Below are 21,333 nucleotides of genomic sequence, written 5' to 3' on the forward strand. Positions count from 1 at the left end.
GTGGATAAGATGGAGTAATATAGTATAGACAGATATATATCTGCTAGAAAAATTGTGCCCAATTTGTTTTTTTTTTTTGTTTGTTAATGAATTTGTGCTAATATGGGAAAAGATTTTTAAGAGGCATGCTCCAAAGATGCAGAGACGGTGATAAATTGTAAATCTGGGCCAAAATGATTAAAACTGAATTTAATTGGCATCTATCTCTCATTTATTGGGCTTCCCTAGTTTCTCAGATGGTAAAGAACCTGCCTGCGATGTGGGAGACCCGGGTTCAATCCCTGGGTCAGGAAGATCCCCTGGAGAAGGGAATAGCAACCCACTCCAGTATTCTTGCCTAGTGAATTGCATGGATGAAGGGTACCATCAATGCAGTCACAAAGAGTCAGAAATGACTGGGTGACTAACAATTGTCTCATTTATTAGTAACACTGCCTGCCTCCCTGCTAAGTCACTTCAGTCATGTCGGACTTTGTGCGACCCTATGGACAGTAGCCCGCCAGGCTCCTCTGTCCATGGGGTTCTCCAGGCAAGAATACTGGAATTGGTTGCCATGCCCTCCTCCGGGGTATCTTTCTGATGGGACTGAACCCATGTCTCTTACGTCTCCTGCATTGGCAGGTGGTTTCTTTACCACTAGCATCACCTGGGACGCTCCATTAACAGCACTAACTGCTATTTATCAAATACTTACCAAATGCCAGGCATTCTGTTAGGCCTTTATAAATGTTAACTCACTGTGTCTTTATAACCTGATGAGGTAGGTATTACTGCCTCTGACATCTAGATGTGTTCATCAAGGCCCAGAAATGTTAAATAACTTGCTTGAGTTTATACAGTCTGTACAGGAGGCAGTTTACTCCAGTTGCATTTACTAATGGCAACCCATTCCAGTATTCTTGCCTGGAAAAATCCCATGAACAGAGGAACCTGGTGGGCTACACACAGCCCATGGGGCCTCAAAAGAGTCGGACATGGCTGAGTGACAGAGCACACACACATACAGCCTCTAAGTGGTGAGGATAGATTTCAGTTTGATTCTAAATGTCATAGGTCTCAGTTGGACTCATGAAAAGGATTAGGAAAACTTGATTGATAGTCTTAACAAAATATTTGAAACATACAACATGCTTAATGTAAACCTTATGAAATACCCTCTACAGCTATTGAAAAACAAGCTGCATTCATTTTCCTCCCGTTTTTTCCCTGTTCATTCACATTGCTTTAAGAGTAGGTAATAAAGTCTGGTTTTATGTTATCACTTTGCTGAAAGACTTTTGATAACTCTCCATTGCTCACTGAAATCCTTTTGTTCAACTTTCATTCTAGCCTCATCTCCCATACCGCTTCCCATACTACACACTAGTCCCTTGAGGCTATTTCTGTTTGCACAAACCTCTCCTGGATGTTCCTGCCCCTTGCAAATTAAACTGTTGAAACCTTATCTTCTTCAATGTTCCAGGTCAAATACTCTCTCCCCCAGGGGTAGCTGAGAGGCTGACAGAACTATATAAGAGTAGAAATTATTCTTATGTTTATGATGTGTTAATATCAATTATTTGTGTGCCAACGGACACCACATACTTGTTTTTAGTTCAACCGCCCATGGAGCCTTAGTCCTGCTTACTCTTGAGAGAAACTGGACTCAAATATGCTGGCCTTTTATACACTTACAGATAAAGCTGAAGCACAGCCTACCTAAGGCTGTCACAAGACACAAAATGTCCCCAAACTGCTATAGCCATGTAGTGGACCTCAGCTATGTAATCCTCAGCAAGGTAGTCCTATATGATGTCCTCAGGGGTTTAGAAGTGGGATATACTATGTATCTCATCAGCCTATCAGAGTTGTCAGTAACCTGTACCTGGACATTTTCTTATTTTTTTTAATATAAATTTATTTAATTGGAGGCTAATTACTTTACAATATTGTATTGGTTCATTTTCTACATGTGTTTCCCTCCAAGAAGGTTTTTAATCTTGCTCCTAATGCTCCAGCTCTATCAGTTATTTTTGCCTTCTGTTTCTTATATGATTCAAAACACATAGTTATTTTTAAAGAAACATTTGACACTTGAAAACACTTAAAAAAAATTCTATCTCAATTCCAAGGATAGATATGATTTTTCTTTTTCTTACTGCTATACCCACCAGGAATTATCTTCGATTAAAGCAGACATTTATTTTTATTTTTAAATTGAAGAATAGTTGACAAACAATATTGTATTAATTTCAGGTGTACAACATAGTCCTTCAGCATCCATATATATTTTCAATATTATAGGCTTCATGATAAGCTTAGAAACCATCTGTCACTGTACAAAGTTACTGCAGTATTATTGATTATATTTCCTGTGCTGTACATTACATATCTGTGACTTATTAATTTTGTACTTAGAGTTTGTGCCTCTTAATTCCCTTCACCTGTTTTTCCCAGGTCCCCACCCCTTACTCCCTTGATGACCAACCGTTTGTTCTCTGTGTCTGTCAGTTTCTGTTTTGTTATATTCATTGTTTGTTCTGTTTTTTTTAGATCCCACCTATAAGTGAAATCATGTGGTATTTGTCCTTCTCTGTCTGATCTATTTCACTTAACATAGTACGTCCAGGTCCATCCATCTTGTAGCAAATAGCAAGATTTCATTCCTTTTCTTGGCTCCATTGCATGTATATACCGCATCTTCTTTATTCATTCATTTATCGGTGGACACTTAGGTTGCTTCCTTATCCTGACTATTATGTGATGTGATGAACATAGGGTTGCAGAATCTTTCTAAATTAGTGTTTTCGCTTTCCTAGGATAAATAACCAGTAGTCACATTGCTGGATTGTATGGTAGTTCAATGTTAAATTTTTTGAAGTATCTTCATAGGGGTTGTTGTTGTTGTTCAGTCCCTCAGGCATGTCCTTTGTGACTCTTTGTGACCCCATGGACTGCAGTACACCAGGCTTCCCTGTCCTCACCATCTCCTGGAGCTTGCTCAAATCCATTTCCATTGAGTCAGTGATGCCATCCAACAATCTCACCCTCTGTCATCCCCTTCTCCTGCCTTCTATCTTTCCCAGCATCAGGGTCTTTTCCAATGAGCTGACTCTTCGCATGACGTGGCCAAAGTATTTGAGCTTCAGCCTAAACATCAGTATGAGGTGATATCTCATGGTGGTTTTAATTTGTGTTTCCCTGATTATTAGTTATAGTGAGCAGTTTTACATGTGTCTGTTGGCCATCTGTATGTCTCTCTTGGAAAAATGTCCATTCATGTCCTCTGTCCATGTTTGAATTGGGTTGAACTGGGTTGTTTGTTTTTTTGATATTGAGTTGTGTGTATTCTTTTTATGTTTCAGATAGTAACACCTTAATAGATATATAAGCCTTTGACTGTGTGGATCACAATAAACTGTGGAAAATTCTTAAAGAGATGGGAATACCAGACCATCTGACCTGTCTCTTGGAAACCTGTTTGCAGGTCAGGAAGCAACAGTTAGAACTGGACATGGAACAGAATGGTTCTAAATAGGAAAAAGAGTACATCAAGGCTGTATATTGTCACCCTGGTTATTTAACTTCTATGCAGAGTACATCATGAGAAATGCTGGGCTGGAAGAAGCACAAGCTGGAATCAAGATTGCTGGGAGAAATATCAATAACCTCAGATATGCAGATGACACCACCCTCATGACAGAAAGTGAAGAGGAACTAAAAATCCTCTTGATGAAAGTGAAAGAGGAGAGTGAAAAATTTGGCTTAAAACTCAACATTCAGAAAACAAAGATCATGGCATCTGGTCCCATCACTGTATGGGAAATAGATGGGGCCCCAAAATTGCTGCAGGTGGTGATTGCAGCCATGATATTAAAAGACGCTTACTCCTTGGCGGGAAAGTTATGACCAACCTAGATAGCATATTGAAAAGCAGAGACATTACTTTGCCAACAAAGGTCCATCTAGTCAAGGCTATGGTTTTTCCTGTGGTCATGGATGGATGTGGGAGTTGGACTGTGAAGAAGGCTGAGTGCTGAAGAATTGATGCTTTTGAACTGTGGTGTTGGAGAAGACTCTTGAGAGTCCCTTGGACTGCAAGGAGATACAACCAGTCCATCCTAAAGGAGATCAGTCCTGGGTGTCCATTGGAAGGAATGATACTAAAGCTGAAACTCCAATGCTCTGGCCACCTCATGTGAAGAGTTGACTCATTGGAAAAGACTCTGATGCTGGGAGGGATTGGGGGCAGGAGGAGAAGGGGGCGATGGAGGATGAAATGATTGGATGGCATCACTGACTTGATGGACATGAGTTTGGGTAGGCTTCAGGAGTTGGTGATGGACAGGGAGGCCTGGCATGCTGTGATTCATGGGGCTACAAAGAGTCGGACATGACTGGGTGACTGAACTGAACTGAACTGAATAGATATATGATTTGCAAATATCTTTTCTCATTCAGTAGGTTGCCTTTTTGTTTTTTGCTAGTTTCCTTTACTGTGCAAAAGACTTTTATTTTGATGTTGTTTCACTTGCTTATTTTTGTTTTTGTTGCCTTTGCCTGAGGAGACAGAACCATAAAGTATTGCTAAGGCTGATGTCACAGAACGTAGTGCCTAAATTTTCTTTCAGGAGTTCTATGGCTTCAGATATTACATTTACTTCTTTAATCTGTTCTGAGTTTATTTTTGTATATGGTGCAAGAAAAAGGTTCCCTTTTATTCTTTGGCATGTAGCTGTTTGGTTTTCCTAATACCATTTGTTGATGAAACTGTCATTTCCCCCTGTATGTTCTTGGTTCCTTTAGTATAAATTAGTTGACCATATAAGCATATGTTTATTTCTGGACTCTCTATTTAGTTGATTTTTGGGTCTATTTTGTGCCAATGTCACACTGTTTTGATTACTGTAACTTTGCCATATAGTCTGAGGTCAGGGAGCATGATACCTCCCACCTTCCTTTTTTAAGATTTCTTTCTTGGGGTCTTTTGGGTTCTGTACAAATTTTAGGATCATTTGTTCTAGTTCTGTGAAAAATTCCATTGGTATTTTGATAGAAATTGCATCAAATCTATATGCTTTTGCTTTAGGTAGTATGGACATTTGAACAGTGTTAATTCTTCTACCTCATGAGCATGGTATATCTTTCCATTAATTTGTGTTTTCATTTATTTCTTTAACCTTTGTCTTATATTCTTCTGAGTACAGATCTTTTACCTCTTTGGTTAAATTTTTTCTTAGTTACTTTATTCTTTTTGATCAAATTGCAAATGGGACTGCTTTCTCAACTTCTCTTTCTGATAGTTGGTTATTAGTATAGAAATGCAGTAGATTTTTATGTATTGATTTTATATCCTGCAACTTTATACTTCTCTCAGGTTAGATTCAGTTTATCGCTCATTTTTTGGGTCATAATTATTGTTGCCCAATAATGTAGCTGACACATATGATCTTTATTCCTTTCCAAGGAAGCAACTAGGGAGTGAATGAAAAAATCAGACATTCCCATAGAGGGGGTAAGTTTTTGACCCTTTTTCCACACTTAGGAACTTCTATAACTGCTAAATTTCTGAATTTTTTAGGGGTTGATTGTTGGGAAATTTGAAGCTTCATGAGTAGAAGGCAAGGTACAAAGTAGAGGACTTATGGTCGCCTACCATTAATCTCCTTAGATGGTATTTGGATGATTGTCATTGTCACAAGTTTTTGAGATAGGAAAAAAGTAGTAGTTTCACAATTTTAAGGAACTGTTTGAAAGATAAATACTATAATTCCCATTATTACAGCAATGATTATGAGCCAAATCTCTTTAATTATGTTGTCACAAGAATCTTCACAATGATAGGAAGTAACTCCATTTTATTAATGTGACATTAGGACTCAGGAAGATTAAACTATTTGTTAATTGCCTACAGATAAACCTCATACATATTATTAATCAGATTATTTAAGGTAGTGCTTATACTTACAATGAGTATATATGATGTTCAAAAGTTATAAAAATTTACCATAAACATTGCCAATAAATTTTCCTAGCCTTAATGATCTTCATTTATAAATTCATGCATGAAGGTGAAAGTGAAGTTGCTCTGACTCTTTATGACCCCATGGACTGTAGCCTACCAGGCTCCTCTGTCCATGGGATTTTCCAGGCAAGAGTACTGGATTGGGTTGCCATTTCCTTCTCCAGGGTATCTTCCCTGCCCAGCGATCAAAGCCAGGTCTCCTACATTGTAGGCAGATGCTTTACTGTCTGAGCCATCAGGGAAGTCCAGGAAATTCATACATGCTCTTCTAAAAATATTAAAATAAAATAATTTACTTAACAATACCCTGTTTTCACATGTATGTTTTGTTTACAATATTTATTTCCATGTTTCGTGTTTCCAGAACATTTCTTGAGTGTAATTTCTTTTTATTTTGGGGTGGAGCAGCTTTTTAGTTATTTCTTTCACAATTTCTTCTGTTGTAATGCAAAGAAAATGATCATCTTTTCTGATATCTGATAAAGCACATTGGATTATGCTAATTTTACCATGATTTGACATTTTTATATTTAAATTTTTTATTCCGTACGAGATACTTCATTTTTTCAGAGAAAGATATGGATTATTTTGTTCTTTTTTATATTGCTATTCTAAAATTTCAGTTCATATTTAAAATAATCATCTTCTGCTTATTTTTAAAAGTACAATTATAATAGAGAATGTTCTTATATGTATTTGGGCCAATTCTAATCTTTCTCTCCTCTAATCCACTGTAGAATATATCCATGTCACTAGTAGTGACCTGGAGTTTTCTTGTTTGTTTCTATGTAACACATTCTATTACCTGCTAAGGCAGCCCTTCCTTTCTCCCTACGCACTGTTGATGTTATTTTTAGGTATTATGTGATATTTTCCTTGTTTATTTTTCAAAATAAATTTCAGAATCATTTGGCTACATTTCTCACACACATAGACAAAAGTCTTGATAAGATTTTAATTGAATCCCATTAACTGTATAAATTAACTACATTAGACCTGATTGGAGAAGGAAATGGCAACCCACCCCAGTATTCTTGCCTGGAGAATCCCAAGGACAGACGAGCCTGGTGGGCTGCCGTCCATGGGGTCACAAAAGTGTCGGGCACGACTTAATGACTAAATAACCGACCTGACTGCAGCATTTAGTTTCCTTTTCTAAAATAAGAACACTTATCTACATGTCTCTCTCTCTCTATCTGTATCCTAAACGATGGGTTATGCATTCCTTTTTCTTTTCTTCTTTAAAAAAAAAGTTTAATTTCAGGTTAAACTAATGAACTGAGTATAATTTTTTGGTGTAATTATGGTCCATTCATATATTTATTATCTCAAAACTTTAAAGTTTTATAATAATTTTAGATATGTTACAATAATTTAAAAATAGTTATTTTTTTACTTTCCAAAACTTGATAATATTAGTTTTCATCCTTACTGAATTTCCCAGAACTCTTCAAGTAACACCATAAAATAATAACATATTTATTTTATACTTGATTTAAAATTGTTTTAAAAGTAAATGGTGGGATATGTATTCTTTGATTAAAAGTTAATTTCTAAATAATGTAGATAATATTTTATCACTGAGTTGGTTTTGTTTTAGGCAAAGAGATTCCTTAACAATTAAAGATAAGTTAAATGCCCTGGAGAAGGGAATGGCAACCCACTCCAGTATTCTTGCCTAGAGAATCCCATGGTCAGAGGAACTGATGGGCTACAATCCATGAGGTCACAGAGTCAGACATGGCTGAGCAACTTTCCCTCTACTACTCTATTCTATTGTATTTCTCATATTATTTATTGAAAAGGCAAACGCTATCAAATAAGTTTTTTAATCTATTGAAGAAGTCATGTGATTTATTTTATTTAGCTTTCTTGTACATGACATTTACAGATTTAATGATGAACTACTGTGATTTATACACTGAATTACTATTCCTAATATAATATACTTGGTCAAGGTGTAAGAGCCATGTTTTTAAGATTTTTTTTTTTTTTAATAAGAGGGAGTAAATTCAGGCGGGTGACCAAGATGGTAAAAGATGTGGAAATGACATCATATGCAAACTAGAATATTTAGTCTGGAGTAGAGTGCACTTAGATTATCCATCTTTGGGGAAAGAATGGTGGTTGATAGTTAAGTTTAAAAATATTTCATGTTAAAAAAGTATTTTTGATTCAAAATTTTTCTAGAGGGAGGACCTCAATAAGTTACAGAAATAAAGATTCAGTAGCATTTAAAAAATTATGTACAAAGTTATACCATCTAAATGTCCTGATTCATAATCAAGTGAGTCTTCTTATCAGTATAAATGTTGAAGCAGAGACCAGATGGACTGTGCTCTATAGAAAAGCACCTGCATTGGTTGGGGGGTTGGTCTGGATAAACATTAAGGTCCTTTCCAATTGAAAAATTATAAATCTGTAGTTCTGTAGGGGGAAAAAAACACATTTTGCTATGTTATCTCTGCTCTGTAAATGATTTTTTTAAACTGATGTTGTAGGCAGAGTTCTAACATGGTCCCCTGATTCTTTACTCTTGGTGTAGTTAGATGGGGGGTAGAAAACCAAGCCGTCACAGTCATATCACTAGTTAGGCAGTACTGAGTGCCTCAAAAGATCAGGGGGAGAGAAAATCTTAAGAACTTAGATATTGGGATACGGCAAGTAATTTAAACTGGGGAGAAAAAGCACTAGAGTCTTCTAGTCTTAAAGAGACTAGAATAGTTGGCCAAAAGGTAATTTTCAGAAGGGTATTAAAACTAATGATAACCATATTTTAACTAGAAGTAAAAGTTTGAATAGAAGTGGGGGAGGGATAAAGGTTAAGTTCAATTCAGAACACTGGCCCAGAGACTATAAGATGTTGGAGGGCAGCTCCTGAGCAGAGAGGCAGGGATGGCCAATGGCTAAAGACTTTTGACTCCTAAATTTGTGAAGAAGGCCTTCATCATATTTTAGGAAGCATTATTTTGCCTCCTAAATTAATAGGATTGCTGTGGTTTACAAATAGCAAGTGGAGCCAAGTATTATATATACTGTTTTTGTTAATATTTATTCATGTGCCTTTTATTATAGGTTTCCCAGGTGGCGCTAGTGGTCATGAACCCTCCTGCTAAGGCAGGGAGTCATAAGAGACACAGACAGGTTCGATCCCTAGGTCAGGAAGATCCCTTGGAGGATAGCATGGCAACCCACTCCAGTATTCTTACCTGGAGAATCCCATGGACAGAGGAGCCTAGCAGTCCATAGGGTTGCATAGAGTCGGACACGACTGAAGTGACTTAGCATGCATGCACATCTTTTATTATGGGTACAAGTTAAAAAAAATATGCATACATTTCACTTTTTAAAGAGTACTAGGGAAAGTATCAAGTAGTATAACACTGCTTTCTTCAGCTACTGCCTGTTGCATGAATAACCATAGTAGCTTAAGATGAGGCACTTAAATCATCTAATAAAAGCTTTCTCTGAAGAAAGCTTGATGTCTTGGAGGTAACTAGGAAAATGTCTTTATAATTTGCTATGAAATCTTATTGGTTCATACTCTTGGGCATCCCCTGGGTAAAATCTGAAAACGGCCCCTGTACCCAGAGGGCAAGGAGAAATTAAAGAAAGGGGCAGACCACTTCAGACTGGTAGGTAATGATTCTAATAAGCAAGGAAACTTATGCATGAGGCTTGTCTTGGGCAGCCTCAAGACAGGTAGATCTCTGAACCTGCCCACCAGAATCTTAGAAGTTTCTATAGAGGCTTTAACAGGGTTCATTCCCTGGAGGTTGCATCCCTGTGATGGCTCTGGCTAGAGAATGATGAGCTTCCCAGGTGGTGTTAGTGGTAAAGAATCCACCTGCCAATGAAGATAGACATAAGAGACGTGGGTTCGATTCCTGGGTTGGGAAGATCCTCTGGAGGAGGGCACGACCACCCACTCCAGTATTCTTGCCTGGAGAATCCCATGGAAAGAGGAGCCTGGGGTCCATAGGGTCTCACAGAATCGGACACAACTGAAGTGACTTAGCATTCATGGAATGATGGGCAGAATGTATATTCCCAGGACAGAGAAGGAGGAGAGGAGCCTCAGATTGCCTGTGTCCAGTTCATCCTCTCAATTTCTTCCTTGGTCAGATCTCAGGATGTTTTCAGAGATAGAACCGACACAATGTCCTACAATGGCTAATTATTGATACCACAGTTAGTCCCCTACATATAAATGAACTCCATTCCCAGAGTATACATAAGTTCACTTTGTAAGTCCAACAAAGTTAACCTAGGCAGCCAATTAGCACAACTGGCTACGTAGCACTGTACTGTAATAGGTTTATAATACTTTTCACACAAATATGAATTTAAAAAACACAAAAATTAAAGAATTTAAAATCTTAGAGTACCTTGAAAAGTACGGTAGAGTAGTACAGTACAACGCTGGCATACAGGGTCTGGCATCGAGTGAACAGGCAAGAAGAGTTACCGACTGGAGGAGGCAGAGGAGGTGGGAGATGGTGGAGCCGAAGGACTGTCAGCAATAGGAGACAGAGGGCAAGCTGCAGTTTCTCTCATGCCTGACTGCGATGGAACACATGTTCCCATCTTTGAAAGCTTGTGCCTTGAAGGTTCATATATAGCAGACTTACTGCACCATGAGCTGAATTGTGTGGTAGTGAGCGTACATTCATAGCTGTTCCTTTTTTTCCGCCTCGGAATGAATTCCCTGTAGACAGAACATACTTCCTTGCCACACTGACTTTGGGGTTGCCCACGTGGCTCACTATGAGCAATAACAGTGTGTAGAAGTGATAGTGTGTGAGGTGTGAGCAAATTTCCTCCAGCTTTCTCATACGTCTGCTATCCTCAATGAGAAGAGCATGCCTGAGATGTTCTTTCGTCCCGAATCCCAGAAGGAAAGACTTACGAGCAAATCTGAACCCAAACTGCTACACGTAGGAACCAAGTGAAGTTGAACTGGACGAGTGGGCTCAAACTGACTCAGCAGAGCCACAGACAACATGAAGGTTTCTGAGTAAGAGGCAAACATTTGCTGTCATAAACCACTGAGATTTCAAGATAGTTATAGCTTCTTTATTTGAGCAAAACCTGACTCATACAAATATTCAATTTTCTAGGTGTGAGGGAGCTCTGTTTTTCTTATTTCAACTCTACAGAGCTATTATAATAAACTATTATAACAATATAATAATTTTTAAAATAAAGTATTATTAATCTCTCATGTTATAAATGAAAAGACAGGCTCTGAAAGATTAAAAAAATTAACTTATGTCATGCAGATAATCTGTGGTTTAATCTGAAATGTGTCTGAATCTAACAGCTTTTTTTTTTTTAATTCTTGCAGTATATTTAAGAAGGGGTCCTTAGTTATTTTCCTGCTGCTGATGCTGCTAAGTCACTTCAGTCGTGGCCGACTCTGTGTGACCCCACAGACGGCAGCCCACCAGGCTCCCCCGTCTTGGTGCCTGTTAAATACACTTCATGTTCTGACAGTCAGAAGTTTTTCTTTATTTGGAAAAGAGATGTTAGCTTTTCGAATTAAATAGCACTTTTTTAGTATGACTATACGTAGGAATGGAGAAGGCAATGGCACCCCACTCCAGTACTCTTGCCTGGAAAATCCCATGGACAGAGGAGCCTGGAAGGCTGAAGTCCATGGGGTCGATAAGAGTTGGACATGACTGAGCGACCTCACTTTCACTTTTCACTTTCATGCATTGGAGAAGGAAATGGCAACCCACTCCAGTGTTCTTGCCTGGAGAATCCCAGGGACGGGGGAGCCTGGTGGGCTGCCGTCTGTGGGGTTGCACAGAGGTGGACACGACTGAAGTGACTTAGCAGCAGCAGCAGCATACATAGGAAGGTATTTGCAAATGCATAAATTTTGGCTCTTAATGAATTATAGCATAAAAATGTACATTGAAGTTACTTTAAAAGTGCAATGCATGTGAAAGGATAATATGTGGCAACCATATGCAGTAAGTGGAGATGAGAGGAGAACGTCATTCTGTTACACTTGCATTAACTCTAATCACATTTTGTAGCTGATGCTCTTATGAGGGCTGCCAACTAACATTTTAGGGAAATGAAGAGCTAGGATATATAACCTCCAGAAAGCAGGCACCTCTCCTGTCAAATAGGTAATTACAGAGGCTATGACTCCATTAGGAAAATGGTGGCCAATCAACGTAAACTCTAAGAGCTCAGATCCTTTGTAATTGATTGAGAGATTCAGTGACTTCAATGCAATTGAGTTTCAAATGTAAGAAGCCAGTATTTGGCCAGATGGCTGACGTGAATTCCAGAGGGAGTGTATGAATTTTAATGAGAGTGACAGCCACACAGTTTGAGTCACATGTGCTAATACTGAATGAAATATGCAGATCAATATTGAAACTGCAGCCTGGCGTATCCAAGCTTTCATTTTTTATGTCCTAATACTCATGTTTATTTCTGCAGGTATGCAATTGCTTATCATACAAGTTCTGGAGGAACTTGTTAATGCAAATCACAATTGATATTTGGGATTATAGCCTACTTCTTATTTCTGCTGAGATTTCTTATTATATAGTTTAGCATAATTTAGAGGTTCTATTTCAGAAGTGTCCAGTTTATGCAAACAAGAAGCATCTGGGTTTATTCATTCACTTAACAGTTCCTGCAAGGTTAATGTGAATAAGATGCAGGATACGGAGGTAATCCATAGTTGAATCAGACATGATTATGGATTCTGTCCTAGAAGAGCTTAAAAAATCTAATAAAGGCAGAGAGCGAAATATAAATATTTTTAAAAATCGTTACAATACTAGTTTGCAACTGATGAGTGTTGTAGGAGAGGTGGACAGAAAGCAGTAGCTCTGTTCAGTACCTGGGTCAACTTATTGGGAGTAATTAAAAAATACGAATAAGGAAGAAACCTTCGCTTCTGGTAATAGCATCTGAGGTAATTCTAGCCAACATTCTCAACAAAAATAATAAGAATAACTGGACAGCATTCTGTACTTGAGGGTACAAATTGGTTGAAGGATTGTGGAGCCAAGAACTGGGTGAAGGCAAATATTCAGAGATGAGGGCAGCATTAAGGTGGCTTTACATTTGCAGATTATTGAAGAGATGATCAAAATCAGTCATTTCGGTCGCTTAGTCATGTCTGACTTTTTGCGACCCCATGGACTGCAGCAGGCCAGGCCTCCCTGTCCATTGCCAGCTCCCAGAATTTACTCAAACTCACATCCATTGAGTCAGTGATGCCATCCAACCATCTCATCCTCTGTCATCCCTTTCTCCTCCTGCCTTCAATCTTTCCCAGCATCAGGGTCTTTTCCAATGAGCCCGTTCTTCGCATCAGGTGGCAAAAGTATTGGAGTTTCAGCTTCAACATCAGTCCTTCCAATGAACACCCAAGACTGATCTCCTTTAGGCTGGACTGGTTGGATCTCCTTGCAGTCCAAGGGACTCTCAAGAGTCTTCTCCAACACCACAGTTCAAAAGCATCAGTGTTTTGGCACTCAGCTTTCTTTATAGTCCAACTCTCACATCCATAAATGACCACTGGAAAAACCATAGCTTTGACTAGATGGACATTTGTTGGCAAAGTAATGTCTCTGCTTTTTAATATACTGTCTAGATTGGTCATAACTTTTCTCCCAAGGAGCGAGCATCTTTTAATTTCATGGCTGCAGTCACCATCTGCAGTGATTTTGGAGCCCCCAAAAATAAAGTCTGCCACTGTTTCCATTGTTTCCCCATCTATTTCCTGTGAAGTAATGGGACCAGATGCCATGATCTTAGTTTTCTGAATGTTGAGTTTTAAGCCAACTTTTTCATTCTCCTTTTTCATCAGAGGGCTTCCCTAGTGGCTCAGAGGATAAAGCATCTGCCTGCAATGCAGGAGACCTGGGTTTGATCCCTGGGTTGGGAAGATCCCCTGGAGAAGGAACAGGCAACCCACTCCAGTATTCTTGCCTGGAGAATCCCATGGACAGAGGAGCTTGGCAGGCTACAGTCCACGGGGTTGCAAAGAGTTGGACATGACTGAGCGACTTCACTTTCACTTTCACTTTCATCAGGAGGCTTTTTAGTTCTTCTTCACTTTCTGCCATAAGGGTGGTGTCACCTGCATATCTGAAGTTATTGATATTTCTCCCGGCAATCTTGATTCTAGCTTGTGCTTCTTCCAGCCCAGCGTTTCTCATGATGTACTCTGTATATAAGTTAAATAAGCAGGGTGATAATATACAGCCTTGATGTACTCCTTTTCCTATTGGGAACCAGTCTGTTGTTCCATGTCCAGTTCTAACTGTTGCTTCCTGACCTGAATACAGATTTCTCAAGAGGCAGGTCAGGTGGTCTGGTGTTCCCATCTCTTTCAGAATTTTCCATAGTTTGTTGTGATCTCACAGTCAAAGGCTTTGGTGTAATCAATAAAGCAGAAGTAGATGTTTTTCTGGAACTCTCTTGCTTTTTCAATGATCCAGCGGATGTTGGCAATTTGATCTCTGATTCCTCTGCCTTTTTAAATCTAGCTTGAACATCTGGAAGTTCATGGTTCACATACTTTGAAGCCTGGCTTGACAAACTCGCAAGGCTAAGAGGACAGAAGTTGGAGTCTAGGGTCTGTCAGAAAAACCCACTTTGTGCTCTAAGTTTGGACCCTGTAGGGCCACACACTGAGCAGTAAGGAAGACTGGAGAGTTTAGAGTCAGATGTGTGGTTCAGAAAAGCTCAGTCCTTATAAGGTGAGTAAGGTGATTTGTGGTTCCTCAGGGTGCCTGACTTAAGCAACAAAATAAATTCTTTCTGTAAGAAAACAGTATCATTGGAGGCTTAAAATTATTTCTAGGAATGTCCATTACATGATATAAAAAATTTCCTGGAACACTGAGACATAAGCTGATAAAAGAGACTATACAAAATTATTAAAGATTTTAAAATAATTTGACTTAGTAGATTCAAGGAAATAATAGGAAAGCTTAAAAATTTTAGGAGTTGGAGATGATTTAAAAAAAATGAGAAATTCTAAAAGAGAAACAAGGAAAAACTTTAAATAAAAAGAGTTAAAAATCTGAGTAGTAGTTTTGCTTTAGGAGAAGGCAATGGCACCCCACTCCAGTACTCTTGCCTGGAAAATCCCATGGAGGGAGGAGCCTGGAAGGCTGAAGTCCCTGGGGTCGCCAAGGGTCAGACACGACTGAGCTACTTCACTTGCACTTTTCACTTTCATGCATTGGAGAAGGAAACGGCAACCCACTCCAGTGTTCTTGCCTGGAGAATCCCAGGGACGGGGGAGCCTGGTGGGCTGCTGTCTATGGGGTCGCACAGAGTCGGACACGACTGAAGCGACTTAGCAGCAGTAGCAGCAGCAGTTTTGCTTTAAAATAATTTATTTCAGCTGTGCATTTAAGTGTCCTTTTCTCTATATGTAATATTGTTGCTGTTCAGTCGTTTCTGACTCTTTGCAACCCCATGGACTGCAGCCACTGGGCTCTTCTGTCCATGGAATTTCCCAGGAAAGAATATTGGAGTGGTTTGCCATTTCCTTCTCCAGGGGATCTTCCTGACTCAAGGACTGAACCTGTGTCTCTTGCATCTCCTACATTGATAGGCGGGTTCTTTACCACTAGCATCACGAAGTATATTGCCTAATAAAAATGTATAAAAGTTATACAAAAGCTAAATTGTATGTTTTTTGTCAGATTCTAAAGAATATTTAAATCTGTGAACCTATCATTTTCTCCAAATTTTTGTAGCAATTTAAAGAGATAAGTGATGTTATTATTTCACCATGAAAAGTGAAAGTGAAAGTATTAAAGGTTTTCTGGGCACGGAATGAATTTCTGCAAGCTTTATAAAGGCCATAATCCTCACTTTGCTGCTACTGCTGCTAAGTCACTTCAGCCGTGTCCGACTCTGTGCGACCTCATAGACGGCAGCCCACCAGGCTCCCCTGTCCCTGGGATTCTCCAGGCAAGAACACTGGAGTGGGTTGCCATTTCCTTCTCCAATGCATGCAACTGAAAATTGAAAGTGAAGTTGCGCAGTCATATCCGACTCCTAGCGACCCCATGAACTGCAGCCTACCAGGCTCCTCCGCCCATGGGATTTTCCAGGCAAGAGTACTGGAGTGGGGTGCCATTGCCTTCTCCATAATGCTCACTTTAGAGGGCGGTAAATTGAGGGTACAAGCTGCTAACCACAGCCTGTTAGCCATTCGTGCTGCTGCCCTAACAGAAAGGAAAGGGGCTCCTCATTGCTGCCCCAGGCAGACTAAGGCTCTACAGAAAGACTGACACTCAGGGACAAGTGGCAGCACCTCTGGTTAGGAGTACCTTACTCCATGAATTGGTTCTCGCTCGGTTCTCCATTCCGACTCACCAAGGGCTTCTCAAGGGCTTTCCACCTCCAAGGTTCTCAAATCGCATTGTAATTGCCCTGAGAGTTTTTTTAAAAAATGCCTCCAGAGACTCTAGTTAATTGGTGCAGCCTGGGCATGGGGAGTTTTACGAGCTCCCCAGGCGCCTCTAATGTGCAGCCACGTTTGAGCGTCAGCACTCCACCGCGGCAGCGCCAGTCTGCTTGCTCTTTCCTGAACACACCCAGCTGCTCACTCACCCGTGCTCACTCACCTGTGCCTTCTTCATTTCCTTCAGTGCCCCTCTCCCACCTGGAAAACTTCTCATTCTATGACACTCAATCAGAAGAAGCTCTGCCAGAATCAGTCAGGTCTCCCCATTTGGAGATGGCAGATCACCTCATATATCCCTTTAATAGAGCTAACAGAGACCATGTAATTTACGATCCCAACCAACACACTGTTGAATGTAAACGAGAACACTACTAATAATTATGCTGGGTGACAGGTGTCAACTAGCACTACCTCAGGCAAACTGGAACGTCAGACCCTTCTGATTATAGCTCCTACGATGTCAATCAGGAATCACAAACTTGTCTTCTTGTCTTCCACTCTTGGTGTGAAAGTCAATAAGGCAGGGACCGCCCTTCCTCATCTCTCTAACCTCAGTACCCAAGACACGTTAACTGTTGAGTTGATGTTTCTTTAAGAAGTCCTCTATTTTATAATAATTAAATGCATGGACTGTGTTACCAAAAAAGTGAAAGTTGCTCAGCCGTGTCCGACTCTTTGCGACCCCATGGACTATACCATTCGTGGAATTCTCCAGGCCAGAGTACTGGAGTGGGTAGCCTTTCCCATCTCTAGGGAATCTTCCCAGAGATTGAACCCAGGGATTGAACCCAGATCTCCCTCATTGCAGGAGGATTCTTTACCAGCTAAGCCAGAAGGGAAACCCATGAATACTGAAGTGGGTAGCCTATCCCTTCTCCAGCAGATGTTCCCAACCCAGGAATCAAACCGGGGTCTCCTGCATTGCAGGCGGATTCTTTACCAACTGAGCTATCAGGGAAGCCCATATTTCACCATCCAGATGGGAAAGTAAGACAGTAAAGAAAAGTTTAAGGTCACACAGCTGGGAAATTGCAGAGCCAGGTCCCCTAGATCTGCCTGAGCTTACTCCAGCTCTCAACACTTAAGTTAAAGAGTAAAGGGCTAAGTTCCTTTGAGGAGGAATTGTTTTTGGTGGTGGTATCAGTGATGTTGCAATGGTTAAATCTTCTGCTCCAGTTAGTCATTCTTAAAGGTATAGATGATCTTATTTGCAAACCAGAAATAGAGACACAGATAGAGAGAATGAACATATGAACACCAAGGAGGGGAGGGGAGGTTGGGGTGAATTAACAGATTGGAATTGACATATATACACTATTGATACTATGTATAAAATATAAGATAGATAACTACTGTGAACCTATGAATAGCTCAGGGAACCGTAATCAGTGCTCAGTGGTGACCTAAATGGGAAGGAAATCTGAAAAAGAGGGGCGAGGTATATACAGCTGATTCATGTTGCTGTACTGGAGAAATTAATGCAACATTGTAAAGGAACTGTAATCCAATAAAATTTTTTAAAAAAGAGATGATGATCCTATTCTATTGCTATTAGGCCTCTTGGTTCTCATTCAAGGGATTTCCATGACAACTGACTGGGGCTTCTAAGCTGACAGCTTCCTGGGTTTATCCACAGTCTCCTCTTTAGAGCCTAAGGGTGTGTCCCTGGGATTGGAGTGGGGAGCACTGGGTCCCAAGTTTTGAAAACTTGCAGTTCTGTTTTCTTCCTTTGACTGCAAGGAGAAAGCAGCTGTCTTCTCATATCGCTTGGTAGTTCCATGCTGGTGTGCTCAGACGTGGCTGACTCTTGGTGATGCCATGGACTGTAGCCCTCCAGGTTTCTCTGTCCATGGAATTTTCCAGGCAAGGGTACTGGAATGGGTTGCCATTTCCTTCTCAAGTTCAGGAGCTTGGTTACTTTTTTCTACCACTGGGTCCTTTCTCTCTCAGAAGGTGCCCTCCTCCACACACACACACACACACTCTTTAGGCAACTTGCTCTTTCCCTGCTCCACACAAGGGCTTGGAACAGCAGGGGATGTTGGGAGAAATAGACTTGGCCAAGTTGTAGAGACAAAGATTCTCCATGATGCTGGGCAAAAATTTGCCTTACCGATTTTATACCCAAGGCCATCCAAACAATTCTTCCGGAAATTAAGGACTTATTTTGAGGTCATTTGCTGGTTTAATTTCTAGATATAAAAGTGGCTGGTATTTTCTGTTCTCAGCCCTCTGGTTTTTTTAAAAAATAAATTTCCCTCACTTAGGCACTCTGCCACACATGGTATACAATGAGGCTCTGCTGCTGCTGCTGCTGCTAAGTCACTTCAGTTGTGTCCAACTCTGTGTGATGTTAGGGACCAAACGACGGTCTCTAGGACCTGAGTCATGTTTACCAGAAAGAGACAGGATATGCACTCATCCTGCCTGGCCAATCATGTAACCCCAGCTACTCCTGTAACTGAGACAAAGAACTGCCTGTATATAAGCCGCCATACTCCTTTGTTCGTGGCTCTTGTCAGATTCCCTTGTGTGGGATGAGACTTGGGCCCTAGCTCGCTAGGAATAAACAGACTCCCTTCTTGCCTTTGCAATACTGTGGTGGACTTGCTCTCTTGGTTGGTTCGGAGATACGGGCTCGGAGCATAACATCTGGGGGCTCGTCCGGGATCTCCGTCCCGCCGGGGAGGACAACTCTCCTGGTAGAAGGGAGTAACCTCGTTAGGAGATAAGAGCTCTGAGCACCGGTGCTAACACTGCAGAAGCCCAGATCAAGTCCGAGGCCTAGTATCTTACTGGGGAGGCATCTGGCTGTAAAGTGCAGAGGCAAGTCAGCGTAAGGCCGGGGCCTAGCTTCGTGCCGGGGAGGCAGCTGGCTCTGATACTGGATTAAGTCAGCGTAAGGCCGGGGCCTGGTTTCGTGCTGGAGAGGCAGCTGGCTCTGTGAACATCCTGCAGGTAAGATTGAGTGCATTGTCGATGGCCACCTTGTGTTTGTTATCTCTTTGTCTATTTGTGGTGTCTGTGCTGCTCTTTGTGTGCTCTGTTGGCTCCCAGTGTACTTTTCTGTGATCATGGGACAAACAACTTCTACTCCTTTATCTCTTATGATTAACCACTTCTCTGATTTCAAGTCTAGAGCACAGAATCTTTCGTTACTGGTAAAAAGGAGCAAACTGGTGACTTTCTGTTCTGTCGAGTGGCCCACCTTTGATGTCGGATGGCCACAAGAGGGAACCTTCAATCCCCAAATTATCCAGACAGCTAAAGAGAGGGTGCTTACTCCTAGTCCTGCCGGGCACCCAGATCAGACTCCCTACATTCTGGTCTGGCAGGATCTAGTGAGGAACCCGCCGGAATGGCTTAAACCCTTTGTTCTCGCTCCTCCTAAACCTCCCCGTCCCTCTTCCCCAACTCCAACCTCACCAAGCCCACAGGTGTTAGTAATAAAGGCTTCTGGAAAAAAAAAAGGAAAAAAGGACGAAAATCGACCCAAGCCGGTATTCCAGGAATCTTCTCTGTATCCTAATCTGATAGATCTGGAGACCGAATTGTTCTCACCCTCGTATGCGGATCCACATCCGCCCTTGCTTTCACAGGTTTCATCGGGAGAAGCCAGGAGGAGAACCGAGCCTTCAGCTCATCCCAGAGAAGGGGGCCCCGCCCAGGGAACTTGAAAAAAAACAAGAGAAATGGCCAATGTAGCGGAAGAAGACCCAGAAGTCCCCTCCTCCACTGTTCACGTGTTTCCGGTCCGGGCGGGACCAGCCAGAGAGGGCGGGGAACGGACATATCAGTATTGGCCCTTCTCCACTAGTGATTTGTACAATTGGAAAACCCAGACTCCCTCCTTCTCTGAAAAACCGCAGGGTCTTATTGATCTTTTAGAGTCTATCCTTTTTACTCATAATCCCACTTGGGATGATTGTCAGCAACTGTTACAGGTGCTTTTCACTACAGAAGAGCACGAGCGGATCCTGTCAGAAGCTCGAAAGAATGTGCCAGGGGTGGATGGGAGGCCCACAATACAGCCTAACCTCATTGAGGAGGGGTTCCCCTTGGTGTGACCCAACTGGGACTTCAAACGCGCTGAAGGTAAGGAGCGTCTCCGAGTGTACCGTCAGACTCTCATAGATGGCCTTAGAGGGGCCGCCAGAAAGCCAACTAATTTGGCCAAAATAAATCCAGTGAGACAACAGCCAAATGAGAGCCCAGCAGCCTTCCTGGAAAGGATAATAAAAGCTTTTAGACAGTATACCCCTATGGACCCACAGGCAGATAAGTCACGAGCGGCAGTTATGTTAGCATTTGTAAATCAAGCAGCCCCCGATATTAAAAAAAAGTTACAAAAGATAGAGAGGTTAAGTAAACAATCCTTGCAAGATCTAGTGAGGGCAGCCGAGAGAGTTTTTAATCATAGAGAGACCCCAGAAGAGAGAGAGGACCACAGTAGAAGAGAAGAAAGAGAATTCAGAGCTGAAGAAAACCGTAAAAATCAAAAAGAGCTGGCCCAGATATTTTTTGCTGGGGTTGAAAACAAAAACAGGCTCCAGAAAGGAAAAAAATTGGACTCAAAAACTGAAAAAAAAAATGGCAAGGCGTAAGCTTGAAAAAAACCAATGTGCGTTTTGTAAAGAGTTTGGACATTAAAAAGATAAATGCCCCAAGAAAAATCTAAAAAAGGGGCCCAAGAACCCCAAGAACGAGACTCCCTCTCCAGACAGTCATATCCTCTACGTGGGTGAGGATAGCGACTAGGGGGGTCAGGGATCGAAGCCCCTCCCCAAGTCCTGGGTAACTATAAATGTGGAGGAAAAACCGGTTAGCTTCATGGTGGACACGGGAGCCCAATACTCAGTCT

The 21,333-nt window shown here is 41.1% G+C and overlaps 1 pseudogene; it reads left to right on the plus strand.

Annotated features, from left to right (window-relative positions):
- Positions 1–20,164: 20,164 nt before the first annotated feature.
- LOC138081276 (uncharacterized) lies at positions 20,165–20,908 on the plus strand (annotated as a pseudogene).
- The last annotated feature ends 425 nt before the right edge of the window (positions 20,909–21,333 follow it).

Source organism: Capricornis sumatraensis, chromosome 6, assembly GCF_032405125.1.
Source record: "Capricornis sumatraensis isolate serow.1 chromosome 6, serow.2, whole genome shotgun sequence".
Taxonomy (NCBI): domain Eukaryota; kingdom Metazoa; phylum Chordata; class Mammalia; order Artiodactyla; family Bovidae; genus Capricornis; species Capricornis sumatraensis.